The sequence below is a fragment of the Lampetra planeri genome, chromosome 47, assembly GCF_965212315.1.
Source record: "Lampetra planeri chromosome 47, kcLamPlan1.2.h2, whole genome shotgun sequence".
In the NCBI taxonomy this organism is placed as follows: Eukaryota; Metazoa; Chordata; class Hyperoartia; order Petromyzontiformes; family Petromyzontidae; genus Lampetra; species Lampetra planeri.
In genome coordinates, this window is record NC_136153.1 from 5,756,899 (window position 1) to 5,772,370 (window position 15,472).

The 15,472-nt window shown below is 47.6% G+C and overlaps 1 protein-coding gene across 3 annotated transcripts in view; it reads left to right on the plus strand.

Moving 5' to 3' along the window:
* LOC144733533 (TGF-beta-activated kinase 1 and MAP3K7-binding protein 2-like) overlaps positions 1–15,472 on the plus strand; it is a 61,594-nt gene that overhangs the window by 3,194 nt on the left and 42,928 nt on the right. The window contains exon 1 of one of the 3 annotated variants that reach the window (XM_078615489.1): positions 12,695–12,741. The exons of the other annotated variants lie outside the window; for them this stretch is intronic. The gene's annotated coding sequence lies outside the window, so the exon portion shown is untranslated. Of the gene's footprint in view, positions 1–12,694; positions 12,742–15,472 lie in introns of those variants that run through there. 3 annotated transcript variants of the gene reach the window in all.

The window sequence follows — 15,472 nt, forward strand, 5'->3', positions numbered from 1 at the left end:
TGTGTGCGCGTTTGCGTCTTTGGGCCCCCGGATTCACGTGCTTGTCGGACTTTGCCATTGGTCCAATTTTTGGCGAAAACGTGTCGAAGTTTCCATCATCAAATGGTAGGCGGGCGGGGAGGGGGGTGGCCGATAGCCAAGGCGCGATGTGTTTTGGCCGTTTCGTCAAGATGCGAATCCGGGCCCCCTTTGTCTTTGCTTTGTGGACCTGTTTAGTGCCTATCTGCGCGCGCGTTATGTGCGTGCGCAGTTTGCACATCTTGTGCACAGCCCTGAGTCAGTGTTTGTAGTTTACACCGAATTTAATTACAATACCCAGCAATGGTGGGCCTTTTTACCGCACTTAGTTAACATTTAACATTGGCTTTATAGGGGACTGAATGCGTTTGTAAGCAAACATGTCCAATGCCGTATAATACACTGTATGGCATTGTCCATTACACTCCCACCTCTGCATTTTCCTTTGACGGTGTCTTCTTAACATTCGTAAAAGTTGACTTTTTTCCCCATGGGATCATGATTATTTTTTGCCGAAGATGTACGCGGGGCGGCGGGGACGGGCGCCCTGCTCAATGCACAAGCTGCCTTTCCGTCGCAGTGGAATTGACGCGCTGTCTGACAGCGAGCGCTCTGTGAAGTTATAGGCTCCTCTCTCTGCCTGGCCCCGCGTGCACATTAAAGTGTGAAAAACAGGGCTGGCATAGGCGTTTCTGAACTCTCCACGGTGCCTTGAAGCTGCTGGTGAACTTATTGACCCGCGGCAGCCCCAAGGCCAGCGCTCAGTGTGCGGAGCAGAAGAGAGCACGTGGGCTGCCTGCCCACTTGGGTGGTGCGAGGCTTTTGGCTGCTCAAATATTTCCTTGAGCCATAAAAACTTTGATGCCTCCTTTGCTGCTCCGCAGAGCTGGAGGGGTGATTAAAATACCTTGCGTTTATGCCCCAGCTCTGTGCATACACAATATTTGAATGTAAACACAGCGCGTGTACGTGTACGCGTACACAATGCAAGTGTGTGTGTGTATACCTCTTGGCGGCCGAGTAATGGTCACCTGCCCAAGAGGACGTCCGATGATGAGATGGAGCAATTACATCAGCTCGTATGCATGAACGTTAGGTGGTTTATTCATTCTGAGGATCGCAAGAGATGTCAACGGCTTGGGGGGAAGCCTTCATCCATCGGTGGTTTAATAATAGCTGAAAACCATGCACCTATAGAGGGAGTGGCACTTTTGTAAACCGGTAGAATAGTTTTACGAGTGGATGTGGAGGCGTTGGCGTGATTTCGCTGATGTCCACTGTTTGATGCGAAGCAACTTTTGAAGGCTTGCACGAAGTTAAGATCCTTGATATCAGACATCTGTGGTTAACTGCGCCCGCCGCCGTGATGTCTCCGATTTTGTTGGCTTTGCAGATGTTCCAGGCCGTATTGACTGTGTGTGGTTTAATGCGCAGTGTGTGCCAGTGTATGTTTGGTTAGGGTTAGGTCTCATGTTGTGCCCCCCCTTCTCCCTCCCGCTGCGTGCCTCTGATTTGCTTCTTTTTTTTTCTAAATCCACCGCCATGTAGAGAATGAACACTCGCACCTGAAGTTGTTTTCTGGGGTTTCTTTTTTTTTACTCCCAGTGACCGTGGCAAGTCTCAATTTTTTTTAGTTTTTACTGTGTTCACAATCTGTAAAATAATTCCTCATGCCTCGTGGACTTAAGCCGCTCAGTTTCAAATGTCTTTTGGTTCAGAATCACTTAAGTGTTCACCCGCAATCCTACTTGAACATCTCAGGACAAAGTGAGTCACTGCTAATCTACTTGGCAATCATTGAGTTTATGGAAAGGTGCCGAGCACAAGTAGCTGATCCGTGACAGCTTTGAGATCCGTGTATATAAGTTCAGATTGGAATTGAAAGTATCGTGTAAAACAAAAACATATATTGGTACTCTATTCCAATTGTGGAGTAATTACAAAAGCTTTAGAGAATCAATGCTTAACATGGGGCCTGTAAACTTAACTATAAAGTATTTTTATTTTACCAAGTAAGGCCCACTGAGATATGTATCTCTTTTTCAGAAGCGACCTGGCTAGAAATGATAGCTAAACAAGTGGCTTATCATGTGGAACTTTTTCGCAGTCAAATATTAAAAATGCATGTTACTAAATGTGGAGGGAAAAACTGTAGGAACCGGAGAAAAATCCACACAAACACAGGGAGAGCATGCAAATTCCGAATGTACAGTTTGAGGTCGGGATTGAACCCACGACCTCCTATATACCAGGCGAGGTAGTTAAGATCTCTCTGCCGTGATACCCGGACATCTCGTCTAACCCAGACGACTACACCGTGGCTCTGAAAACCTCCTTTGTTGGAGTTTATTATTGTGAAATACTGTACTGTACCGGAAGCAACAACCCAGACAGCGTACATTAGTCAAAATATTTTTTTATAAAAATAATAAAGGAATGTTTACAGCCTGTCGGATCAAAGGCTCCCCATCGGAGGGGGTTGTTTGACCCATACTTCAGGCTGGTAAGTGCAGGTTGATGAAGGAAGACCCATGGCCAGTTCACATATCCGTTGCCACAGTTGAGAATTGAACTCTGTTCACAGAGTTTGTAGCGCAGTATGCTAACCAACCACTCCATCGTAACTCCTCCAAGTTTTAAATGCATCGTGGAGCGGTGTCGCAGTGATTAACGCACTGCGCTATTAACCTGGCGGTCTGAGCGCGATTCCCGGCTACAGCTAGTGTCAGTGGCGAGTGATATCATAACTGGCCCTGTGTGTCCCCCTTTACCAATCCGCAATGACCAACGTGGTTAGGTATTGTCAAACAACCCCTGTGACGCAAACGGTATGGGGAGGACCTCATTCAGCAATGGATTGACAAATTGGTGTCATCTTCTTGGTTCTTTCGGTAAAGTCACGTAGAAGGGAAGTGATAAAATAATAAAAATACAATAATTCTCACGACGTTTCGGCCACAACGCAAGCAGCCGTCCTCAGGTGAAGACCAGGTCTATCGGGGAGCCACTTGGAATCCCATTCAGACGCTGTCTCCCCGACAGACCTGGTCTCATTCAGACGCTGTCTCCCCGACAGACCTGGTCTTCACCTGAGGATGGCTGCTTGCGTTGTGGCCGAAACGTCGTGAGAATTACAGACCTGGTCTTCACCTGAGGATGGCTGCTTGCGTTGTGGCCGAAACGTCGTGAGAATTATTTTATTATGTTTTATTTTTATTATTTTATTACTTCCCTTCTACGTGACTTTACCGAAAGAACCAAGAAGATGAATCCCTGCAGTCACGAAAGCTTTAAATCGAAAAATATTCTTATTTTATTACTCTTAACAATATTTCGAATAATGCACGCTATCTAGGTTGTTGCTTCCGGTAAAGTACAGTATATAAAATTAATAAAACCTCAATTTAGCTTGCAGCCACTTGGAATCCCAAGTGTTTTCTTCCGGTTTTGGCCATGTGAGAATATCTTCTCTCAGGCTTTTTGCCTTAATTCTACGCTTGAAATAACAATTTTAATTTGTTTTATGCAAGACTTTCAATGCCAATTTAAGCTCACGTACCACATGTACACAGATCTCAAAGTGCCTAAATTTACAAAGCAACAGCATGGACGCCATGGTGGCGAGGTGTTAAATACCTTGCCTGGTCTACAGGAGATCGTGGGTTCGATCCCGACTGACGCCTGTATTTTTGGAGTTTGCGTGTTCTCACTGGTCGCGTGGATTTTTCGCCGTGTCCTCCGGATTTTCCCTCCATATTTAAAAACGTGCGTTTCGAGTATTTGGCTGCAATAAATTTCCACGTGATAAGCCACTTAGTTGAGCTATCATTTGTGGCTATGCCGCTTCTGAAAAATCAGCTATACAGCTCAGTGGGCCTTAACCTCACGAATAAAAAAAAATTGTTGTTAAAAATAGTTTAATGTTTTCCCGCCATCACTCTGGCTCACGGGAGAAAGAGTTCACTGAGCCCCTGTGACATTTACGAGTTTTGGATTGGGTGGCAGAGTTGGGCACTGAGCGATGGCGCATACGTGACCCTGCGGGTGGGTACCTGCGGGGCGCCGTGCCGGCACCGTCAGCTGTGACGTGCTGGCCCACTGCCAAGGCCCTCTGCGCCTTGCAGCGAGCGCAGCGGGTCCGGCCAGCCGCGTGGCTTCCCGCACTTTAATTGCCCGCCTCTCTCTCACTCGCCACTTTGTCAGCCCGTGCCGAAAGCCGTAATCCGTGACCGCGTGTATCATCCGGACTCGCTTGTAGGTCAAGCGTATTAATAGAACATCCCCCGCTGCACACGACCAAAATGCCGCGAAACAATACCTTTTGGACCTGCGAGCTGCTTTTCCATGGTGTGTTTGATGCTCCGCCATGCCAAGTATTTTGGAATATGGAAAGCCTTACCTTGGTGTCTTTTTTCTCTCATAAAAACTCGAGAAAATAACTTTTCCATTACGTACTTCTACTCCGTGAAATTCGGAATATAATTAATTTGATGCGTGCATTTTTTGTGCATTTTCTAGAACCCAGCTCACGAGGCTTACCGATGTTTTTAGCAACCGAACCAAATAATTGTGCAGTGTGTCAAATTTCAAAGGCTTATCTTACTGTCTCCCTGTAATCTTGAAAAGTAATTTTCGTTGGCAGCAAGCCTTCGTTTCCAGGTTTTGCCGCAAACGCAAGGAGTGTTGCTTTTCACGTTGTTTAAATTCCCTGGATCGTGCACAAACTTTTAAGCGCTTGTCCCCCCCCCCCAGTATGTCCACCAGATTTAATCTCGCTCTGCCTCCAAACCGTGGGGCTCAGAAACACCTTTTTAATGTTCATAAAATTCGTACTTTATTTTGTTTTACTATTGTATTATTTTTCAGTCGCTTTGCCACGGTATGTTATGCTTTAATGTTTCCATAACTTTTGTTTTTATTTTTTTATTTTAAAAAGTTATGAAAATAACGTTGCCCCATAATGAGTTGAGCGAGAGATGAAAAGATTATGGATGCTAGATTTGAAGCTTTCGTGACCGCAAGGATTCATACTCTTTGTGTCAGACACACTTAAGCGGTTGTGCTTTCGCTACGTTGTCCCCACCTGAAGAAGGACGCTTGTGTTGCGCCCGAAACGTCATGATTTAATTTAGTTGTTTTCATTTATTTGATTTGATTTTTTACCTACGTGATTTTACCGAACACGTTCCTTCGGAGTGGGCAGGTAGGAACTCGGTTCAACCAATCCGAGAGCGTACATGTTTGGGAGGGGCTCTGCACGACAGACAGACAGACAAATAATCCCTGGTGGGCAGTGTGGAACTGTTGTTCCTACCTGTAAAACCAAAGAGTATTATGGATGCTCTCACGATGCAATGGGTTGCACACTGTTTCTCGCAACCTAAGGGTTCTCCAGCGCAGTGAAATCTCTCAGTTGTGTCTGTTGGAACAGTGGTGCAATCTTCGTAAATTCCTCCCCCCCCCCCCATCTCTGTCCACCTAACAGTATGCAGTAAATAGGTACGGCAACGGTTAGTTGATCGGCAGGTCTTGCCTGGTGAGTTTAAAGTGTGGGTATTACCCACCTATTCCGAAATGTTTGGTCGGAGTGGAAGAGTAGACTACGTTTCCTCTTGAGGGGCTCTGTAGAGATCCCTCTAGTTGAGACTTTGTTTAGTTGAGGCTTTTCTGCCAGCAGTGCCAAGTGCAAGCATTCTACAGGGTTCTATACTTTTACCTTTTAGATGAAAAGATGAGCCTTCACTCAAATGCCACAAAGGAGGATCTCTTTAAATGTGGTGTTTTTCATCCTTTAAGAAATGCATAAGTAACACTTATTATTCTGATTATGATCACTAAATGTAACGTTTCCCATGGAACAAACCCTTTGACCTGCCTGTTGCATGGATAAATAAGAAACAGAGCCAGATATATTTTACTTTTACCCATGGGTGGAGAATTGTATGAGTTGGATTTCTCAAATTTTTGCTTTAAAAAATAACTTGCGTGAAATTAAATTACAGTTGATGTTTTTCTTTACGCAATTTCATATTGTTATTTATGAAGTAATTAGATCCGTAACCGATTTCCACTCGTGCTTTTAGGTTTTATTATGTGGTGCAATAACCTGTAGGTTGTAAAACTTTATGGTCTGGAAATTCTTATTGCAAGGACTGTTAAAAGAACACACTTTTCTTTAGCACGAAGCAGAGTTTGCCTGCCTTGCCTGCCTTGTTAAACTATTTTTTCCCCTCCGAGTTATATTCCAGTTATGCTACTGGCGTGATGTCATTAGACAAATAAATCTCTGTTTAGAACTCTAGCAGCAAGCAGTGCACCATCCTGTGTTGGAGAATAGCCCCAGAAGATGATGTCACAGAATTACTTCTGAAGTCAATTCACCTGTTATCTTCATCAACACTAAAGGCACACCTTATTATATTTGCCCTGAAAAGCATGATCATTGCACGTCATTCAGATATTAAATAGGCGGAAGTAAATAAAAAACAAAATTTATTTTGATGCGTGTTTGGTGTTTTCATTGGTCACTTGCTTGAGACCACCAATTTGCTGTTTTGAGTATTGCCTGTCAATCAATCAAACCAAAATTTCATATTTTATCCGGTGTTTTTTTTCGTGCAATCATTTGTGACCAGGCTGACACCATCAGTGGTTTAATCGCAGGTGGCTGAAACCTGGATTCTAACCCGGGTATCTCGGCAAATGCCAGTTCAATGCTCTGACCCCATCTCCTTGGCAACTTCACAATGGACATTGATGTGTGTATGTATGTTGAACATCTTTCGCACCGTACGTAGCCAACCGTGCTAACGGGGGAAGGACAAACTTACACAAAAAGCAGTTTTCAAGAAATTAGTTTTCAATCTTTATTTAAAAGTGCAAAGCTTCAGTGGCTTCCTAATATCAGAAGGAAGAACGTTCCAGACGGCCGCAGAAGCGCGTCCGAAACCGCGCGATGCAGTGATTATCAAACCCGTAAGACCTCGAAATGTGGAGGTAGCCCTTTTTGCCCAGTAACTTGTGGCTGGCTGTAGTCAGGCCGTTGAGTTGCGTTGCGAGCCATCCCTTTGAGGCCGAGCGGTGTCTGAAATAGCACGTTTGTTACCGTGAGATGTCGCCACACGCTACTGCCACTGCTGCCGCCGCTGCGGTGGTAATGGCACGGGCATGTCGAAGTGTGGTCGTGGTGCTGGAGCGGATGAAAATTACCCTTCCCTCCCATGAATCACGTCCTAATGTTGTTTAAAATAATTTTAACATTTCCTGGCCACGCATCGGCCCCTGTCTGAGTTGGGGAGTTCTGATGCCTCCGTCTGTCTGTGTTTACATTTAGTCATCCGTACAGTGTGCGCAGGCTTGTTTTGTAAGCAGCAAAACGGCAATGTTCAACAAAAAAATAAGTTGTCAGGGGCCACAAGTCTGTATTCACGTGGCTTCGAGACAAAGTTAATGGGCCTCACGTCGTCATTGGAAAACAGGTAGTGCTTGTAAACACGACACATTAAGACACTGCTGCTACATTCACCTATGGCTCATTCACTCAGAATGCACCTGGATTTCATCAGATTTTTTAAACAAGGTTGAGCGGGGGGGGGCAGTGCTTGTATGGGCGATTACAATATACAAGTTGTCAACGGACTGTGGGGCTATTTCATGGGCAATAGGGGGCAGTGCGGCAGCATCGCTTGCTGTGCTGTATGTCTCTGTTCCCACATCTATGCACCCCATCTTTACCAACCCACTTTGACCGGCATGGGAAAGTGTGGTCAGATAACCCCCCACTACCGCTGTGACGTGGGGTAGCCCTGATTCAGCAGTAGATTGATAACAAAAAAACTGTCCGTTTACATGACACTCTCCACCTACCTTTGACAACCTTACACATCGACGCTGTGTAAAATAAGCTGTGGGCCTGACCTCATACAACATTAATTAATTCTAAAATTCAATTAGTTAAATGTACAAAAAAAGGCCACCATTGGAATCGGCTAATTTGATTAATATCATGTCCTGAACTTTCATCTTTTTTAAAATTGTAAGTTTTATTCGTGTCAATTTGTATGATAGATATATATATGCATTGTAGATAATTATGAAGCAGGATTTGTTTTAATGGGCAGGCTTTAAATAGCATAAGAGTTATTGTGTATTCCTTTGCAAATTAATGCATGCTTTGTATAAAAGTGGCCCATTGTGCAGCATGTGCAAGTTGCGGTACAAACAAGTCCTTGTGGATGTGTGGTGTGGTTGGCATTGCCATAGGGTCGTGTATTGGTTACTTTTGGCAGCATCGATTTTCAAACAAAAGAATTGCCGCGGTCCGCCTGGGTCCAAGGAGAGAGAGAGAGAGTTTGTGCCCAGAGTCATCACGTCCAATCGTGATTATTGTTCAACAAATAATAAAGCCGCTATTGATTCTCACGAAAGCTGGGAAGAATTTATAATGAGCAGCATAATTCGTGCCCTGGGTTTTTAGTTTCTGCCGAGCTGGGTTTTGCCTCTTGGGCAATGCCGTTTCACCGTGCAGCAGCCTGCAGCCAGCTGTCCGCACGGCCCGACTATGCTGTAGCCACGAGTTGCGTGCTGCTGGAGTTGACTGTTTTAACTCAAAGGGCATGAGAACTCCTTGAACAGAATCATTTTGCACATTGTGTTGTGCATAATGCCAAGTGGGTCACAACGATTGTTTGACCATACTTCACAATGCAGGCCAGTGGAGGTTGGTGAATGCATGGAGGAGCATAGATGCGAGAGCATATAAGTAGAGGCCAACTTAATCTTTACGCAGTGCCTACTGCTACCCACCAAACTCGCAGCCCTCATGTCGTCGCTTTCAGATGTTCTCTGTTCATATTTTGTTTGTTGCGGTTGCACCCGACTCAAGAGCCGCATGGCTCACAGGGCTATACCTAATAAATGAAAACTTGAAACTTGATCCCGTGTGTGCATGGCGATCACCCATTCAAGCACTAATCCAGGCTCAAATCCTGCTTGGCTTCCAAGACCTTACAAGCGTGGGCGTATTCTGGGTGATTTGGTCATCGGCTGTGCACATCACTGGCAATACAATGAGTGAGTGATACTATTGTTGTTGATGCTGTAGCACGGTGGTCTGGTGGTCACCACATGCTCCTATGGGTCCTGGGTTCACAGCCTGCTCCAAATTTAACCTTGGCCTGCTCTTAACGTTCTGGGTGGGGGGGGGGGTGTGGGGGGTGGCGGGGTATTAGCTAGCAAAGTTATCAAACCACCTGCGCTTTCTTTTGTGTGCGAGCACACGTGCAGCAGGAACAAAAATGCCCACTCGTGTAAAGTACACGTACGCTCTCGACACACACACACAACATCCTCGCACTCGTCCATTCATAGCGTGTGCTGCATCTGCCTGACTCACCTGGGGAAGAAATCTTGAAAAGAAATGGGAAGCGCAAAAATAACCAAAACCTCCACACGCGCCTCACGTGCACAGTCAGCAGTAGTCCCACCACCGCCACTGCCTTTTTATGGGTCGTCGTAAAGTGCTTTTCTCTGCCAGCTGCACTCTTAGGGCTTAACAAAGCAACTCCTTTTCTGCATTTGTAAAACATTACGCTGTGTTTTTTATAGCACTTAAACAGTTGTTTTTGTATTGTGTTTTTTTTTTACATGTGGCTAACTGGTTGTGGTGACCTTATGTAATAGCGCACTGTATGTGGACGTGTTTTCTGCAATGCCAGTCCACGTGTGCGAGAGTGCACCCAAGTACCTAGCGTCTTTGTTTTAGTCATCATATACACTCATCAATCTGATGGGTGTTGTTATCACGCTGCAGAAATCGCTTTTTGTAGTCCCCCCCCCCCACCTTGTTGGAAAGCACACGTGTAATACCAGCGACTTGTTATTTATTACCGCAATATCACCGCGGACTTTTCAAAGGCAAGCTTGTTTTAAAAATCAAAAGTATCTGATCGTCTTCCGCAACACAAAGCAGCGCGCGATTTGTTCGCCTCGATAGCATCGCAATGAGGTACATTGGAGTCTGGAAAAAAAATACGCGGCACGAAGATCGCAGATAATACTTTTCTCTAAAGATTTATGGCTTTTGTTTTTGTTGTTATTGTTGCTGCTGCGAATTCCTTCTCTTAGCCGAAACGCTCCGCATATGCTCCTGCGGTTGCACGTAACGCAGACCAACACCACCACTGCAGTGCACGTCGCGAACGGCACTTTTGCTGCACAACCAATACGCACGGCAGTTGTTTTGGTTTTGAGATTCGGCTCGGCAGCTTTTTAAGTGTGGGGGGAGGGAAGGGAGGGAGCCACACACAACGAGGGGGGGGGGGTTTGTCTGCAAGGAGGCCGCGGGTCTCCGCTAATTTCCCTTCCTCTTTTTGACTACTTTTTACAAATTTCGATTTAAAGCTTTCGTGACTGCAGGGATTCATCTTTTTGGTTCTTTCGGTAAAGTCACGTAGAAGGGAAATAATACAATCCCGAGAATGGCGAGAGCCGCCTGTGTGGACGCGTGCGTGTGTGCGGGCTGGCGTGCTGGCTGGCGCTCGCGAGGAGGAGGAGAGTTGGCACCACGCGGCTTTTGCTGAAGGCTATTTCCTTTTGCCCCGGGATATTTTTAGCCACACACATTCCTCAAGCGTGGATTTGCCCCCCCCCCCGCCATACCCCCCCCCCGCCATACCCCCCCCCACCCTCTGCGTGCTGGCTACTGCCGAGAGAGATGAGCACCCCCCCACCCCGTCCTGATCGATCAGTCCACCCTCGTGCCCCCCGGGGGGGGGGGGGTGGTGCTTGTGTTTAGTCGACACCAGTTCGATTACCCCACCGAAGGTTAACGCCAACGAACGACCGGGAAGAATGCGGAGCGCGGCCAATGTCACGGTGCCCGATAGGTGGAAGAGGCCGATTGGTTGGGCTCTTTGGCGTTCTGGGCGGACGAACCGCGCACGGTGCACCCCCCCCGTGGTGAATGGAACATTCCAATAGCAGCCGATATCTGACCCTGCCTCCCCCAACCCAACGCTCTCACCCCTTCACCTGCACCGTGGTTATTTTCTCTGCCACTGGCACTAAAGGGCTTGTGTGTGTGTGCGCGCGTGTGTAAGTGTGCGTGATTGCATCACGGCTTGCATGGCGGGTTGCAGAAGGAGCCGTGCAACCTCGTCATGTGGTCATTTAATCCCAAACAAATCCGAGCATTCAGTGCATGAATAGCTTCGCTTAGTACTCCCACGAATACTACTAGTGTTACCATTCGCATACTGCTACCACTGCCACAACTGAGAGCGCCGCCCTTATTACTGCCACTTGTAATTGAGCTCTCAGGAAAAATTAAAAGTTAACTAGCTTAACGTTGAATTTATAATTATCCAAATTGAACTACAAAAATGTGCTATTTTTAAATCGTATAAACTGTCGGCTTCAGCTGCCCCCTGCTCAGCGTGCTGACACGTGCAGCCTTTCATCTCGGAGTTGCTAAAAGCTGAATTAACGCTACCTTGTGAGGACACCGTGGCGAAGAGATCGGCCTTCGTCTGCTGGGTGGAGTTTCGCATCGCGGGGGCCGTGACGGCTGGTGGCGGCCTGGGAAGGCCTTCATCCAGCAGTGGATCGATCACGGCCGATAATTATTTTTCGGTTCGATAAAATGTGAAGCCAGTCAGCAGATGCTCCTGCCCGACCAAGGAAAGTGGTGGGGTGTGGTGGTGGTGATTCAGCGAGTCTCAGAGCACGGTGAGAGAGGAGGTTAAATGCCACTCTGGCCGAAGCACAAGCAGGCCGGGCGCATCCACTGATTGCAGTGGGGTCCTGACCCACTTGCCATTGGCTGCATGGCGACATTGCGGGCAGAGCCGCCACGGGCGGTGCGCGCGGCGCGGACAGCGTGTGACGCGTCACCGGATGTTGGCTGTCAATTGTGTCTTAACTTTAGGGCTGAGCTCGCGAACTTTCCCGCGACGTGAAGGCTGGAGCGTAAAGGGCACGCCGTTAAGTGTTGTTGCGCTGTGTTGTGAAATCCGAATCTTGAGAGGAGGCAACAGTGATTTTTCAACACTCGTCAGACTTATTGTCCATTACAATAAGAAAGTCCTTACGGGCGTGTTAATCCAAGATCGACACAGTGGTTTGCCAGCCTCTGCCACCTATCTTCCACGAGAAACCCTCTAACCAAGATTCACTTCTCCGCTGCGCTGGAGAGTGCAGCAGAAGCAAGTCGTATTGACACTGTAGCTCTCTTGCAAGCTTAACAGGACTGGCCGGTCTGGCCAGTAGGCGCCCCACGCAGTTACTTAAATGTTTTGAGTGCGGAATCCCTCCCGCCGGGTCACAGTCGCGCAGAATGCGGCGGCGCTCGTGTCGGGGGGGGGGCACAGACGGGTCTGTCTGGGAGAGCCAGTCGGTCGGACGTATGCCGAAACAATGGAAGGTATTATCTTGCCAGGCCCTGTCAGGACCACCCCCCCCCTCCTCCTCCTCTTTGCTTATCAGAGGACTTCCTCGCAGGGTCAGAGGCCGCCTGTCCTGCGCAATATCAGGGGGGCGCCGAGGCTGATGGGTGCTGGGAAATGTGGTTGCCACGCGGAGGAAGGGAAATTGCGCAGCTCTTGTGAAACGGGACGTTGCGATAAATGGGCAGGGGGCAGCAAGGGGGGTGAGGGTAGGGGAGGGCGAAGGGGGGGGGGCAGCTGCTCTGCCCGTGATGGGCAGGGCTTTGGATGTACAACGCAGGTTTGTCTTTCTTGTCGTGTGTACCTGTCATTGTGTTTTACTTGGGGCTTTTTTTTCTTTTTGTGGGGCGGTGGTGGGGGGGGAGGAATTTTACGAAATTGGGGGTTTGTGCAGAGGGGGAAAGACCGTGCAGTAGTCTCACCTGAGCTTCATCGTGTTGCACAAACCCTTTCTCACAGCCACTTCCTGGAACAAAAAAAAATGTGCCACGACTGCGTACGTGTTTGCGGATGCGCTGCGCAACTCCTCGAATGTGCTTTCAAAGTCGTGCCGCGCATTGTTCGGGCATGATCCGCGAGGTTTTTCTCCATGGGGTGGGAGCCTTTCTTGACGCACTGTTGTTTTCGGCTTGATGTCCCGACGTTTCGCCACCACGCTGGGTGCTAATTCAGGAAATCAAGAGACGCTCCCAGTCGGTGGGAGCAAAACGATGAACATGATGCCAAAAAGTATTATGCAAGTTGCCTGGGTGGATTATGGTTACTTGTAAATCGGCTTCTGAATGAAGGCATCCCAACCGCGTGCAGGTTTCGGGGATTATTTTACCATTTCACCACGCTGGTCAGTGCTGGTCGGTGAAGATTTTGCTGTACTGCCCTCTGTTGACAACGTAAATAAATTAACAATTACGAGTTTATTTGGGTAGTAAATGTTGTAATAAACACGCGTGTAACAGACACGCGGTACTTATCCGTTATATATGACCCATAATCTCCTAAGAGGCCATAATGCATTTTGCACATGATTACTGTACCGCACCGATCAGATCCCCAAGGTGAGATTGGAAATCACTCGCCCATAACACAACCGAGCAGCATTTTGTTTAATTGGCTGCAGCTGCTGATGAGACTCAGAAAGTCAAAACCAATCGATCAAGCGTTTGCCCACGAAAACAAGTGCTGCTGGAAAACATTAGACCCAAAATACTCGTTTGAGCGGGTGAACTAAATTGTCACGTTTTCTTTTGTCGTGAAATATTGCCCTGCCTGGTTACTTATTTCATATTTTGCTTTCCAGAAGCTGGCGTCCCTTTGGTGAATCGACAACTGTTCCCGTAAATTAGGAAAAATGCTGTCAGACCATTTCTGGACCTTCATCGCCGGTGGTGGCACGTTGACCTCTTTTTAGGGCGTTCGATTTTGGCATTGCTTGAGTTATTGTTAGATAGGTAAACTGCATGACCCAGCTAAGGCCCGGTTGATGCCAGATGTTTTATGTTTTTTAAAAGGTGAGATACGGCGGCCGGTCGGGCGTGTGGGAGCGTGGGAGACGTGCAGGTGGCGGCTGTGAGAGGATGGGGACGTAAGTGTATGTAAGTGGGGGGGCCATGAGGGGGTGGGGTGGTGCGTGGGTGGGTCACCTTTTGGGGGGGGTGTGTGGGAGCGTGGGAGACACGCAGGTGGCTGTGGGAGCTTGGGGGGGCACATAAGTGTGTATACGTGGGGGGGCATGAGGGTGGGGTGGTGCGTGGGTGGGTCACCTTTGGGAGGGGCGTGGAGCTTGGGTTGTCATCTGATAAGTCCATCCACTTGTGTATTCTTAAAAATGTTAAATGTGCCCACTTTTATATATTTTTCTAAAACATCTGCATTTATTATTTCCGAGCAGAGTTATTCTCATAGCCGATTGAAACCGGAGCAAGGCGCGACCGCACGTGCGTGCGATCGTTGGGGTTGCAGATTGCATTGTTATCGTCTCGTGGTGGCGAGATGTTAACTACCTCGCCTAGTATACAGGAGGGCGTGGGTTCGATTCCGACCCTGACGCCTGTATATTTGGAGTATGCATGTTCTCCCCGTGATCGCGTGGATTTTTCTCCGGGTCCTCCGGGTTTTCCCTCCACATTTAGAAACATGCATTTTTTATATTTGGCTGCTGTATATTTCCACTTCATAAGCCACTTTGTTGGGCTATCAATTGTGGCCAGGTCGCTTTTGAAAAAGAACTACATAGGCCCAGTGGGCCTTACCTGGTTAAAATAAAGAAAATGTTTAGTTTTAGCTTGAGATCGCTCCCTGTAAGAGATATCATCAGGGTTGGGGAACACTGCTCTGACCTTCTTGGGGTACTAACGGCACAGATGTCCACGCCTGCGTTACGTGCGCACTGTGTTCATATAAACTGGAGGCGGCGGCGGCAGTAAGCCTTCAGCGGGAAAAATTTATATGAGGGGGTAGGGGGGAGGGGGGGTAACTTCTGATCTCGACAGACCCCTTAAATCTCCCTCTTTTTTTTAGTTTGCAAGACCTCGGGGACCGTGTTTAAGCCTCGTCAGAAGTTCAGTTTCAAGTGAATTTGGCTTCAGCATTTTTTCTCAGAATACTTCCAACAACTGCCAGAGGTGGATGCTAACAGTTGTTACGGCGTTGGCGCATAGTAATTGCAAACGTGCGGGAGAATTAACGCTTGGATGAAGAGGGTGGGGGGGTGAAGTGGCAGCGGTACAGGGGTTAGAGCACCGAGCTATGAATCTGGCAATCGGAGTTCGATTACTGTGCATGTCTACCAGCAGTAGGGAGCTATATATAAACCGGTTCTGGGCCACCTCTCCTTCACCAGCAACACGCACTGACCACTATGGTGAAGTACAACTCCCTCAAAACGACACGGTGACAGGAGATGTTCGTCCAGCAGTGGATTGACGTGGCTTTATATTGTTACGCAATTAAATTTGAATTCATTGGATTCAAATGGATTAGGTGCATTGAATCACACGCACAGGAATTTATTT